This window comes from Musca autumnalis, unplaced genomic scaffold, assembly GCF_047663935.1.
Source record: "Musca autumnalis isolate F117 unplaced genomic scaffold, ASM4766393v1 scaffold_2, whole genome shotgun sequence".
NCBI lineage: Eukaryota > Metazoa > Arthropoda > Insecta > Diptera > Muscidae > Musca > Musca autumnalis.
The window spans coordinates 3090322-3104779 of record NW_027411755.1 but is presented as its reverse complement, the minus strand read 5'-3'; the positions used below and the strand labels follow the sequence as shown (position 1 = coordinate 3104779).

The 14458-nt window shown below is 33.0% G+C and overlaps 1 protein-coding gene and 1 long non-coding RNA gene across 2 annotated transcripts in view; one reads left to right on the top strand and one right to left on the bottom strand.

Moving 5' to 3' along the window:
- The window catches only part of LOC141393517 (uncharacterized), a 56808-nt gene extending 51796 nt beyond the window's left edge, over positions 1–5012 (top strand). The window contains exon 2 of the long non-coding RNA XR_012410113.1: positions 4816–5012. This is a non-coding gene — a long non-coding RNA (uncharacterized lncRNA). The remainder of the gene's footprint in view (positions 1–4815) is intronic.
- Positions 1–14223, bottom strand: part of ck (unconventional myosin-VIIa ck) — a 64842-nt gene extending 50619 nt beyond the window's left edge. The window contains exons 1-2 of the mRNA XM_073966542.1: positions 14070–14223; positions 4590–4729 (exon numbers count right to left, since the gene is read on the bottom strand). The gene's annotated coding sequence lies outside the window, so the exon portion shown is untranslated. The remainder of the gene's footprint in view (positions 1–4589; positions 4730–14069) is intronic.
- Positions 14224–14458: the final 235 nt, after the last annotated feature.

Here is a 14458-nt window from a genome sequence, read left to right as displayed (position 1 = left end):
CAAATTAGATCCACTTCTAAAATGCATCTCCTCCGCAACGTCCACAATCGTTAAGATGAACAAAATTGTGTTTTTTTAACAACAAAGCAGGCACAGTACCTTAGATCTCTTTAAAAATTACGGTGTCAATGTACTACCAATTCAAGGTAGGATTACTTATAATGCCACTACAAAGAACTGGTAAACTGTTTTCATCGATTGAACAATAAATGTGGCCTGTTGAGCGATTTCTTTAAAATTTGTATGGGACCAAAGGCAAATTTTCACAAAATCACTCTACAGACCAAATTAATTGCCCCACAAATGGGCAAAGTGAAGTTAAAAAGCTCCTCTCGGATCGTACTGATTTTTTTTCAGAAGGTTGTCCTTGCGACACCATTTACGACGGCGCAATTTTTTTTTTGTGTGCAAGTCTATATTTCCTAAGATAATGGTCCAAAATCTCCAAAAATATCGACCACATCGGACCACTCTTTAGGGTAACTCCTACTCCTACACAAAGTTTGGAAAGAGTGCAGTTCAAGGAATTGATTATAAATTTTTGGCAACATGTTGTGTATGTGGCCCTACTTAAGACGCTATATTTTTTTTTCAACTTTCAATAAAATATTCACCAAAATTCGAAATATATGATTTCGATTTATGGAAAAACGAGTCGAATTGTTTTCCATCACATACCTGCTTTTGTAGATAAGTGAACTAATTTACATAATCTATATACAAAATAACGCTACACTTTTTTCTACATGTTTAAGTTATTCCAGCATCAGCTTGAAGTAGTTTTCCAGCGAATAATGTTTTCCGAGGAATCTAAAGATACAGATATTGAAGGGAATTTTTGTTTCGTTTCTTTTTCTCGCAAGCAAAATTCCCTAACTCCGGTTGAGAGTTGATTTAAAAAACTACGCAATTAATGTGCCTATTTTCTGTACATTTTCGAATGCTACTCTAGAGTATTGTCTGAAATTGTGCAGAAAATCGAAAAATCACCCAGAATTTCCCAATATTTTCTCTTTACGATTTCGGAACGAATTCGGCATCAAAATCGGAAACTTGTGCAGAGTTTCGTTCTGCATATATTATATCACAGTTATTTGGAAAATGTATAAGAGAATTATATGCAACCAATATACAATACAGCTTACAAAATGTCAATTCTGCTGTATAAGAAATGTCTTATATTTCAAAGAGAGATTGAAATGATTACTAAAGGTGTGATACCATACATTTACATACCTATTTATAATCATTTTTTAAAAACTAATTTGTAGGTTTGAAAAGTATGTCAAATATATGTGTTATTTAAATATCTTCATTTTCTCCAGTTGTTTAAACAATGTAATCTCTTTCTAGTCTTTCTTAATCTTGGTAGGTTTATTTACCAACATCAACCGAGAAAAAAAACTAGACTTGTTAAAATTTATGACAATTTGTCATTGAGTTTTTTCTTTGTATGTTTGTTGGTCTTGCTCCATTCTTCTATATTTTATTACTTCTTCCTTTTCTATAATGGTTTTTCAACCTTAAGGAAACAAAGTAAGAGGCAAAACATTTGAAACTTATGTAAAACAAAAAAAAAAAAATAACACAGAAAATAACCATTAAAAAACAATTAAAAAGCTCACATGACTGATGATAATAATGGTGGTGTTGGTTCGGATAATACTTGGAAAGATGACACACAACACAGAAAGTTGTATCTCGGTTGTCAGTCACAATGTGTGAGATCAAAGACCATTTACGAAATTGTAATGTTTGCTCACGTTAAATTTATTGTTGTGTATTCTGATTTTTTTCGGAGTGAGTGACTTTGACTCAAATTGGCTTCTCTTTGGAGGTGGGATAAACAGAGGTTTAAATATTGGTGATGTCAATTATGTAAGATGTCTAATACAAATGACGATTCATATTCAATAACAGTATAACAAGGTATTGCAGTTTAAAAAAAAAATTAGAAAAAATCTCAAAATTGTATTTCGACAAAGTTGCTGAAACTATTTTTAAATTAAAACATGAGCTGAATTAAACCACCAGCGAAACGATCGTAGCATATTGGTTGGGAGTGTGGGACTTCGCTAGAAATCACTTTTCAATACAAACTCCTTAGGGTCACGTTAGCACGATTAAAATTCAATTAGTTTAAAACATTTTTGTTCAAAGTATTGAGAACATTTTTCCTGATACTTGTAGCCGATTTAAATTAGGTCTGTTCGATAACTTTGCAAGTAAAAAGTACTTGCAAATTCTTACAAATACTTCTCAGTTTTCTTTTACTGAAAAAGTTTGTTATCGAACAGCATTTTGTAAAGGTTTGTAAAAATTTTTGGGTTATTGAACATACCCCGGTGCGCCTTAACTAACTTTATACGAAAGGTGCTTACACCTGGGAAGTTTTTGCGGATTCTGAAACTACGGATTAAGAAACCAAAAATAAATCGCGGTCAAAGTTCAGATTTTTAAGGCTTTTTAGGTTTTCACGATTTTGCTTGGAAGCTGCAAGCCCTATCGAAATGGGATTAGAGCAAATGTTGTAGCAGTGAAAATTCTTTACAAGATTGACCTTCATGGTATTTTCGTAGGTTTTACCACTTTTTAAATATAGAAGTTCAAATTGGGACAATGCACTGATTGTATAGCCTCCTTATAAAACAATGTCAATCAGGGTGCACCTTAACTACCTTTAAATGAAAATCTCTTACACCTGGGAAGTTTTTGCGGATTCTGAAACAACATTGTTCATAGATGAGAAAAATCAAAACAAAAAAAAAAAAACAAGAAAAAAATCGCTGGAGGGATTTTTAAATAAATCGCGGTCAAAGTTCACGTATTTAGGTATATTTTAGGTTTTCAGGATTTTGCTTGGAAGCAGCAAGTCGTATCGAAATGAGACTAACGAACATGTTTTACAACTCTACAACGTTTTCTTTAGTCCCATTTCGATAGGGTTCTCCGTTTCCAAGCATGGTAGAATAAGAAAAGGTAGCAGCAATACGCAACTGACTGAACTGGGTTGTAACGTTAGTGTCAAACTTCATATGACATTTTATACGTTTATTTCTATTTCGATGTACATTAGGGACATATATTTTTTGAGAAAAAAAATATATCATTCGGAAAAAACCATTTCCCAGAAAGACTTCTTCATACCAATGATATGTAACCTCCTCCAAGTTCAAACGATAAGCCGCGCAGTAAATCCCCGCTTGTAGAGGCGATACAACGTTTTTTAATATGTGAGGTATTTTGTTAAAATTTTAAAAAAATAAAGCCCTAATAAACATGTGCTTCTTTGATTTCTAAAACAAAACATTGAAACAGCTTCTCCTTTTTCTATGAATTTCCAGCGACTTCAAACTTTTCTGTAAGAATTCTACTTTCTGCGAGAGTTTATGCATTTAGTAGAATGATGTGGAAACATAAAAATTGAAAATGTAACGAATTTTCATTCATGTTTTCCAAAATATTCAACCAAATGTGAAAAATTATTAGTTTTTTCAATTCAAATAATTTATAGACATTTCCTTGTTTTGTTTACAAATACAACTGGCAGTAACGTTACAAACAAAAATAAATTCCTTTGTGGTTGTTGTTCGAGTTGTATTTGTTGTAGTATTTAGTTTACCTTATATTTGTTCTACCATGGTTTCCAAGCAAAATCATGAAAACCTAAAATAAACCAAAAATGTGACTTTTAAACTCGATTTATTTAAATATCCCTCCAGCGATTTTTTCTTGTTTTTGGATTTTTCTCATGAACATTGCTGTTTTAGAATCCGCAAAAACTTCCAAAGTGTAAGCGATTTTCATTTAAAGTTGGTTAAGGTACACCCTGCATGACATTGTTTTATAAGGAGGTGATACAGTCAGTTCATTGTCCCAATTTTAACTTCTATATCTACAACATTTTCTCTAATTCCATTTCGATAGGGCTTGCGGTTTCCAAGCAAAAACTTGAAAACCTAAAAAAAACCTTAAAATGTAAACTTTGATTGCGATTTATTTGGAAATCCCTCCGGCGATTTTTTTTTTCATTTTTGTCTTCTATGAACATTTTAGTTTCAGAATCTGCAAAAACTTCCCAGGTGTAAGCACCTTTCATTTAAAGTTAGTTAAGGCGCACCGTAATACTTTTCTTATATTTTTAATTATTTTCTATCATTTGACTTAACTACAGATGCTAAAACGAAAGGTGCGATCTGTTAAAGGGGGTGGAGGAAATACAAAATCTTTTTAGATGAAACCCCAAAGATAATGTGTACGACAAATCGAAAAGGTTATAGCAAAACAAAAGACAAAGATGGTGTTTTTCTAAAGCAATAATGAAAGAAACTCTCTCATTGAGCGGAGATGAAGGTTTATAGTAAAGGAGATAATTTCAAAAGTAAAAAAACTACTCTTATCAAAGAAAGCTTCATAGAAAGACGAAGAAGTAAAGAAAAACAAGAAAGAAGTTACAAATTTCTCCACTTTGGCTTGTAGCAAAAAAACAAAAAAACAATAACCATTGTTTGTAAAAGTTTAGTCATAAACTTTACGATAAATTATGTTTAAAGAGAAACACTTGTATTTATTTAATAAATTTAACTTACCGCTGAGAAATTTCGTCAAAAAATAACGTTTTTTTTAATCAATGTTTACAGCTCTTGTTTCCTTCTTGTCAATTTTCTGTATTGATCATTTGTGTATTATTCTTGTTGGCTCCTTAAAACTTTCTTTTCTTTAACATTCACTAGAATTTAAATTGAAAATGTGTATTATTATAAAATATCCAATTATTTTGTTTAACTATTATTTCTTTGTTGCCTTGTTTTTCAGTTTTTGTTTTTTAATTAAATATGATACGCGTTTTTACGTTTAAAAACAAGTTAGTCGCGTTTTTTACACACGTTTGACGTTGCGACGACGACACAGCGACGATGTTCTTTCACCAACCACGACCGGATATGTCACGATGGACTCAAGCAGATATTGAAAATTTAATTAAGTGTATATTTTTTCTTTCTTATTCTTGGGTAAGTTGTTGTTCTTTTATTTTTATTGTTTATGTAGTTGTTGTTGTTGGATTTGTTGTCATGTTATATAGTGCTGTGCTGTGTTGCAATTGCATATGTACGTCGTACAATTATTTGAGTATCTTGTGGCATGCAACGCCAAAGTACATAATTCTTAAACCGGGTTGTCCGCTTTAGTCTTCCCTGGTTTGCATTTATACTTCTCATAAGTCTTATTGCAGTAACAACAGGTTACTGCACCTAGGTAGCCATGTACCTATCTTCTTCTACTTCTTTGTTGTAATATTAGCTGGTTCGTCAGTTTGTTATTGCAACAAAAACAAAGTCCATTGTTTCCATTTTTCCTCTTCATAAAATGTTCCTACGTGCTGTCAACAATTAAACGTTTTCACAATAGAACTTTATGCTGAGCGGTATAAAACCTGTCACGTGATGTGCTATAACCTTCTTCAAAACATGACCAAAATCATAACCCAAGGATTAGAGAATTTTAAATACAGAACTTTACTGTCGGTCGATAACCCAAAAATTTGTACAAATTCGTACAAATTTTTACTGAATGAGAGCGAGTTTGGAGAGATTTGTGACTGAGAACTTGCAAATTTTTGCTGGGAAAATTTGTCCCGCAAAAATTGCAAGTCTGATCAGCTGACTTTTAATCACCTGTTCAATGTAAACAACTCGAAATGTTAACATTTTTGACCAAGAAAATTTCACAGTATTCAATATATTTTTTTAGATTCTAAAGCGTAATGGATAGGATTAAAGCATTAAATAAGTAAACTGCAATTTTAAAATTTATGTTTTTGTTCCGTTTGGTGTAAAATATCAAAAGAAACAAAAACAAATGTTATACATTTTCGGAAACAGCTGACTTTCTTGTAAGTTTTTGCAAAATGCTGTTCGATAACTTTATGCAACTTTTCTTGCTTAATAGAGTAAAATTCACTGAGAGAGGTTGCTGGAACAGACTGATTAATTATTTCTGGGAAAGTTATCGTACACACCATTTGTTTATTTCCAAGAAGTTATTTCAGTTCGTTTCTGTAAACCACAAATAAAAAAATTAATCTGTACAATGACATGATGATAAATAACCTATTGTAGATATTTGGTCTCGGTTGGGCTCTATAAAAATATACTTCATTTAACTCCTTTTTTAACACATATTGTAGTTTATTGAGTCCTTGTAGTGTTTTGAGTCCTTTATCTAAACATAAAATACTTTTCCGAATGTAACTTTTAGATTTAAGTAAATTTACATTAATTTCCGAATTTGAATTGTAACGTAAATTTTATTCAACATTCAGTTTATTTGTATCAGTTTTGCAACAACACCAACTGTATGGAGTATACTGAAATCATGAAATTATCGCATAGTCTTAATTTAAACTGTTTACATAGCCTTAGGACAGGGATGCTCAAAATATTTCGTGCATTAGTAGTGGTAAGAGAACAATCCCATGGTTAAACTACGGCTGATGAAAATAAAGAGAGAATACGTATTGTTTGTTTATACTTTTTCGTATATGGGCGAGTATCGATGCCTTAGGACTATTTAGTTATGCTTTGCTTTTGCATTGAGACGTCATATATTGTCACCCCTGCTCCTCTCTCTTGTTTACTGCATCAGCTCCATTGGTTGTTTACAATTACTGGTCTGTTTGTATATGGGAACATGTGTGCATTTGCCGATCGGTTAGCAATTCGCCTGAACATTGGAGAACCTCCCAGATCGAGGAGACTAGAACAGTCTATGTATCCGCGGGCACGTATAAATACGGGAAAGGAGCGGCTGGTCGAGTGAGTTGTTATTCTGAGTGTAATCCAAAGAGTAAACCGAATAGAGTAATGCTGTGTGCATTCTAGTTATTAGAGTTAGCTGTGTGCTAGTAGAGAAATAAAGTCAATAAAGCATTGTAGAATCGTACAAATCGTATCGGGGAATAAAAAAACGTCTACACGGGATTAAGTTAAACCCTAATTCCGTAACAATACGCTATGCAGAATTACTCTGTAAATATATATGTACATAAGTACATATTTTATATAACTGAATATCTTTTGCAGGTATTCTATACCTTATTAAGATTCTTTGTGTATAGAATGAATACCTATAGAACTTTCAAACATTGGAAACATCTGTAAGTATTCTATAAGTAGAGTATGTATCATGAACGTGGAGTACCTTTTGTTATTATATAGGTAGAATACCTTATTATTTCTTCAATATACAAAAAATCTTCTTCATATATCTACTATAGAAGACAGATGTACAGTTAGGCAAGAAAAGTATTGCAAAAACCAAAATTGTAGAAAATTTCATATTAATTGTTCGTTTATGGCAACAAATTATGTAAAAACTATACGGTTTTTTGTGCAAATATCTTGCTATAGGTCCTTACAACAATATTCCGTCAAAATATGCAAAGGTTATTTGCGACTTATAACAAATACGATCAAAAATAAGAATTAACTACTACTTGGGGGTGACAATAAAAGTATTGCAAAAGGAAAATCAGTACTATAAAACTATAAAATTTTTGCAAATTTTTGCGGTCATTATGCATTTTTATGACTTTTGCGGCTAATAATAGAATAACAGTATTGAATGTAATAAAGTTCAGTGATAAAAAATGCCGTCCTGGAGGGTCTTCAGACAGGTAAAAAACGTATGAGACCATATTAACAATAAACCATGACGAATAGGCCACAGGCAAGTAGGCAAAGAATGCATATTTGACTCAATATGTATTGTAGGATAATGGAACAATGCAAAACAGTCCGATTTTGGCTTTGAGAAAATGGAAATACCTCTGGAAAGTATATGGAAAAAATTTACACCACTGTAGTATTTTGGAACGACCTACGACAGAGCACTATTTCGTCTTCCAATGGTGTTGATATGATTTAATTTTTGCTAAGTGGACATATATTATCCTCTGCTATCATAATAAATCCAAAAAATTGCGCCAAATCCAATAAAACCCATCAAATATGGAAATTAAACCGCTACTGGAGAAACTGGAATACCGAATATTTGCGTACTATATTCTTTAACATGGAAAATAGTATGCAAAATTGGGTTCACGGATATAATAATGATTGGGAAGGCATTCCTACTGACATTATTAAGAAATATTTAATAGTCATTAGTCTGAAAGTCAGAAAAATCGATCCCGAATGCTCAAACAAAGTCAACTACCACCATTCCAAAGACCAGATAATTACATGTTAATCTTATTTGTGTAAATTGGCGATGTAATATAACAACACAAAACTTTTAAATGCATCGGACTAACATCCTGATATCAACCCTCATAAAATGTTTGGGTCCAATTTAACAAAAGGCTCCAAAAACATCCTACAACGAAGGATCAAGATTTACTAAAAATTGGGAACCAGTATCCGTAGAGTGGAACATACCGAGCCTTATTTTTTGGTTTAACTAAGCTCATTAATGCTCAAATGAATGTCCAAAGTGGATAGGCAACTCATTAAAGAACACATCTTTGGTAATTCTCGAAGAAACCATCGATTTGGTAATTTTTGCAATACTTTTATTGTCACCCCCAAATAGTAGTTAATTCTTATTTTTGACCGTATTTGTTATAAATCGCAAATAACCTTTGCATGTTTTGACGGAATATTGTTGTTAGGACCTATAGCAAGAAATTTGCACAAAAAACCGTATAGTTTTTACATAATTTGTTGCCATAAACGAACAAGAAATATGAAATTTTCTACAATTTTTGTTTTTGCAATACATTTCTTGCCTAACTGTATGTATTCGAGAAATAATTATCTTCTAATATTGCCCAACAGACAGAAAAATTTCTGAACATTTTATTAAAAGAGAGAAGATCTACAACAAGTGTTCGCAGGTGTTTCGCAGTTATGGACCCGCAAAGATTTGAAGCCTTGATGACAAAAAGCATCATTTTGTCAATCTCATATCTTCTAAACATTTTATTCTTAGACTGAAGATATATAACAGGTATTCTCAATATAGAACATCTTTTATAAGCCTTCTAAAATAGAAAACTGTATACATATCTTCTACATGTCTCCCATAGATAAAGGAATTTCTATACTTCATCTATTGGTAGATTCTACAGATTCTTCTGAAGAGAAGTGAAAATCTACATGGCTTTTATAAAGAACAATCTTATAGTACGTTTATATATAACCGGATTTAACAAACCCACTGGGTTTCAAGTGTCATTTTTTTTACGTCAAATAAATCCTCATATAGAACGTTAACCCTGCAAAAAGCTATAATATAAACCCAGCACTAGGTAGAATTTCTTCTACTGGTCGTCGGAAGATAACGAACAAACTATTTCAATTGAACGATGTCATAGGTAAATCAAAGTCGTTTTTTAGTTTATTAAAATATAAACTAAGCTAAAAGAAGTCTTTAAAGAACAATCGGAAGAGCGATGGGAATACGAACAATACATTCATTCACATAGTCAATCCTCTTCAAACGTCAACCTCTGTTCACGGAGACGAGGCTCTAGCGACTGACCATAGGCAGAAGTATACACGGTGCCTTAAGCAAATTTAAATGGAACGTGCTTACACCTGGGAAGTTTTTGCAGATTCTGAAACTACAATGCTCATAGATGAGGAATATAAAGAAACAAAAAAAATCGCCGGAGGGATTATCAAATAAATCGCGATTTAAGTTCAGATATTTAGGGGTTCTTTAGGTTTTCAGAATTTTGCTTGGAAACCGCGAGTCCTATGTAAATGTGCCTATAGAAAATGTTGTAGCTGTGAAAGTTCTCAACAAGATTGACTTTTATGATATTTTTGTAGGTTTTACCGTTTTTGAGATATAGAAGTTCAAATTGAGACAATCGCCTCCTTATAAAAAATATCATGCTCAGGGACCTTAACTAACTTTTGATGAAAACCGCTTACACATGGGAAGATTTCGCGGATTCTGAAACAGCAATGTTCATAGATAAGAAAAATATAAAAAAACTGAAAAAATCGCCGGAGGGATTTTTAAATAAATCGCGATCAAAATTCACAATTATAGTGCTTTTTTTACGTTTTCACGATTTCGCATAGAAACCGCAAGTCGTATCGAAATGAGTCTAAATGTTGTAGCTGTGAAAATTCTCTACAAGACTAACCTTTAGGTTTTTTTCGTAGGTTTTACCATTTTTGAGATATAGAGGTTCAGTTCAAATTTTTAGGTTTTTATCTTAAGTCTTCAAGATTTTGCTTGGAAACAGCAAGTCATATCAAAATGGGACTAAAGAAAATGTTGAAGCTGTGAATATTCTCTACAAGATTTATTTTTTCCTAGGTTGTACCATTTTCAAGATATATAAGTTTAATTTAGGAAATTGCAGTAATGACATTCTTTTATAAGGAGGCGATACAGTCAGTGCATTGTCTCAATTTGAACTTCTATATCTCAAAAACGGTAAAACCTACAAAAATATCATAAAGGTGAATCTTGTGGAGAATTTTCATGGCTACAACATTTTCTTTAGACCCATTTACATAGCACTCGCAGTTTCCAAGCAAAATCGTAAAAACCTAAAGAACTCCTAAAAATGTGAACTCAAATCGCGATTTATTTGAAAATCCCTCCGGCGGTTTTTTTGTTTCTTGATATTTCTCATCTATAAGCATTGTAGTTTCAGAATGTGCAAAAACTTCCCTGGTGTAAGTACCTTCCATTTAAAATTAGTTAAAGCGCACCGTGTATAATATTAATCCATACCATGAAAAAAATACCACCACAATATATGTAAAAGCCAGCCAAAAGTACTTTAGGAATAGGGTCTACAGATATATGTATGCCTTGTTATGGCGGGCGAGGCATCGGTGGCACCCACAAGAGGTTTAGGGTCGAGCTTAGACGTTTTCTGAAAACCAGGCTTAGAGAGCTCCACCTTGAACTCACAAGGACAATAGAAAATCTGACGAATTTTGTCATCAGAACATAATGGAAAGAACAAACAAAGGTCACAGGTATATTCCAAATCCTCTTCAAACCTGAAAATTTCTATTACTCCTAGATATTTGGTATTGAAAATGGGTAATATCATCGGTTCACGTTTTGATATAGCCTCAATAGAACGGTATCGTCCTATTTTCGTTATTTTAAAGGTTTTACCCGGATTATATTATCAATATGGCTAAAATTTGATATTTGCTAAACTTTCCCCCATAAATGTGTATATGAATGTCCACCATAGAACGGCACCTAATAATTTTCGGTATTTTCAAGTTTTATTTTCATTATCCCATCGAAAAGGCTGAAATTTGCTAAGTAGACTTCGTAAGGGCTACAAAACTTTTCTCCAGAAAATTGTCGGTACAGGTTAACGTTTTGATATAGCCCTCATATAACGGTACATCCCGATTTTGAAAATTGTAAACGTTTTAGCCGACCAAAATAGCTGATATTTTGTATGTAGTCTTCGTTTGAGGATTAAAATATTACTACAGAGAATGGTCAGTGCAGGTCCACGTTTTGATAAAGCACCCGTAGAACGGTACCGCCCGATTTTCGGTATTCTCAAGGAATTAACCGCATTAATATCCAACCAAAATATGTAGCTTAAATTTTGTATTTGGTGTTCGTTGAGGTTAAAAAACATTCCGCAGAGAATGGTCGATACAGATATACGATTTGATACACACCTCATAAAACGATACTTCCCGATTTTTAGATTTTTTTTGTTGTTTAAGCCGAAATGGCTGAAGTTTGTCCACTTTGTCTCCGTTGGAGCCATGAAATATTTATGAATTGTCGGTATAGGTACACGCTTTTATATAGCTCCTACAGAACGGTACCGCCTGATTTTCGGTATTTTTAAGTTTTGGACAGATTATTTTAGAACTTACTGATATGACAATTGTTAAACAGAAAAACAGTTGGTGTGGTGTCTCCCCAAATACATTGCAAGATGCTACACTCAAATATTACCTCAGACGGCCACACTATCGAATATTAGCAGGGGTGCCATGTTGGTGGTTTTCCCGATACTTGTGGTGATTTTTGACGTATCAAAACCACTGTTTAAGCAGGAATGTCAACTGTTTTAAGGTAAAAATCGCTACAGACTTATGGTGCGTATGTGGTTGTAGCGATTTTTACCTCGGAACAGTTGGCACCCCTGATTATTAGGTCTCTTCCATAACCCAAACAAAGAGAATTGAGAGAATTTGCAAGTTCTTGCAAGTACTTTTTACTTGCGAGATTATCGAACAGACCTATTACCATTACATTCCTTTGAGTATACGTCAAATAAAAACTTATCTGTAATCCATTGACGTTTAAACAATGGAATTAACGGTTGAAATCGAGAGGATTTCGTAAATGTAAACATACTATATGTTAGCGATCAAAATTAGTCGCGCAGCTCTAACGATAGCGACAGTGATGCCAACTTTTATTAAAAAATTTCATTCATAATTTTGCGTTTTAATGCTACTGATTTTTGTTTCCAAAAAAGAGTTACAGAATTCCACTACTGGTCAGCGAATGTCAAATAAAAAGTTAAATCTTCAACCATTACTTGACAGTCGAAATTTTAAACAGTCATTATGCTGAATATCTCTTCTTTACATAAAAATAAATATCGATATCATTTTCTCACAATGGTAATTTTTTTTATTAATAAATTTTACTTCTATAATACGATAAAAATATCGAAATAATACAACTCCCCCTACATGGCTCAACATCCCTCCCCTCTTTCCAAGTTCCTTTTTCTGTATTCCCACAACAATACTTCAGTTTTCTCCAATAATCAGAAAAAAATATAAATTGAGAAACTCAGCTGTAAATTGTATCTCATGATCTGCAATTTCTTTGATTAATTCTCTCGCTCTCCACTGGCAACTCTCAGATACTATTTGGCTTACATATAACTGTAGTAGTGAGATGTTGTTTTTAGTTCTTTGGCTTGTTTTGCTTTAAGCCAGGTTATTTTTTTAAGAACCAACTAAGCCTGGTTTCTACATTCGGTTGGTTGATGGTTGGCTGTTTTGTTGTTTGTTCGTTCTTTCGGTTCTAGTTCTATGCTGAGTTGTGTTCGTTCATTAGATAGTATATTTTGTTGTTATTCTTGTACAATTCTCTTCTATTTTAAGGTGAATGCACCCTCTTTTTTCTCTTTTTGTTTAAGAAAGGAAGAAAAAACTCGTCAATATTAGAAAAAAAATAGACACGCATTTTCTAGGTGGCAGACATGAAATTTGCAAAGGGAAAAATAAGAGTTTCACGAAGAAAAATCTACAAAATTTCTATATACAATTTTCAATTAGCACCGATTATTAGTACGTCACGACATTTTCAATTTGAAAAATAATGCTAATTTGTTTTTTTGTTGCAAAGTGCCAATTTGTTGTAGTAGAACTTTGTAATCTTCTGTGCGAGTGTTCTTTTTTTTAAATACGAAAAAACTGTTAATCCGACAGCAGCAAAGACGTCGTACATACGTCGACTATTTCATCTTTTTATGGTTGCATTTCTTGGGATTTGAAAACAGGTTACATAAATGGGTCACTTCACATATTTTCCAACAGGTTAGTTAGTGTTTGCACTCCGTTGCACTTCCTGGTTTCGTTTTGGTTGGTTGAGTGAGTGGTGGTGGTTGGTTGGGCTTATCTGTTGGCCGTCGATTGTTTTGCACCGCTTCTCTAATGCATTTTTAATAAAAAATGTATTCTTTTCGAAATGATTTATAAGCATTAAATTGGATTTGGAATTACATATTTTATGGATTTATTATTAGATTTCGGTTGCTTCTTTTCAATCTGTAAGTATTGTGGAGGTTTTTGCCATAATTTATTTTCACTTGAGTTATTTTCTGCGTGTACACTTTTTCTATTTCACAAAAACAATTCAATTGTTGGAAAAAAAGACGAACACCACAAATAACCGCTTTTTACCACTGCTGGCTGTTGCGAGCAACAAACACAGTAAGTTGGTTGGGAAGTATCTACACCTTTTTCTTTTTTGTATTTTTTCTTTCTTTTTATAATTCTTGTTAAATTACTACTGCTGTTGCTGCTTCTCACCAATTGATTTCACTTAATGATTTCGGCCTTTGTTTCTTCCGTTCGAAACAACTAAACACGACGACAGGTAAACTCACACTAAAATGTAACGTATTTTGAATGTACGTTTCGCTGGCCTGTTATCTGTTGATTGTTGTTGCTGTTGGTAGCTCTGCTCTAGCTCGTCTTCATTTCTCTTTGGCTTAGTTGTTTGTTTGACGTTTCTTTTCATATTCCATAGTAGGCACTTGTATTGGGAGAAAAGGCCTAGCATTAGGGCCCTATATGAAATCCTATAGGGCAAGAAAGAGCCCCATTGGTTGGTCGGCCTTTTATGGAATCCGAGTGAAAATATTTTCAACCAAATAGGGTAAGTGCACCAGTCGGCACTTTAAGAGTTTGCCTAACTT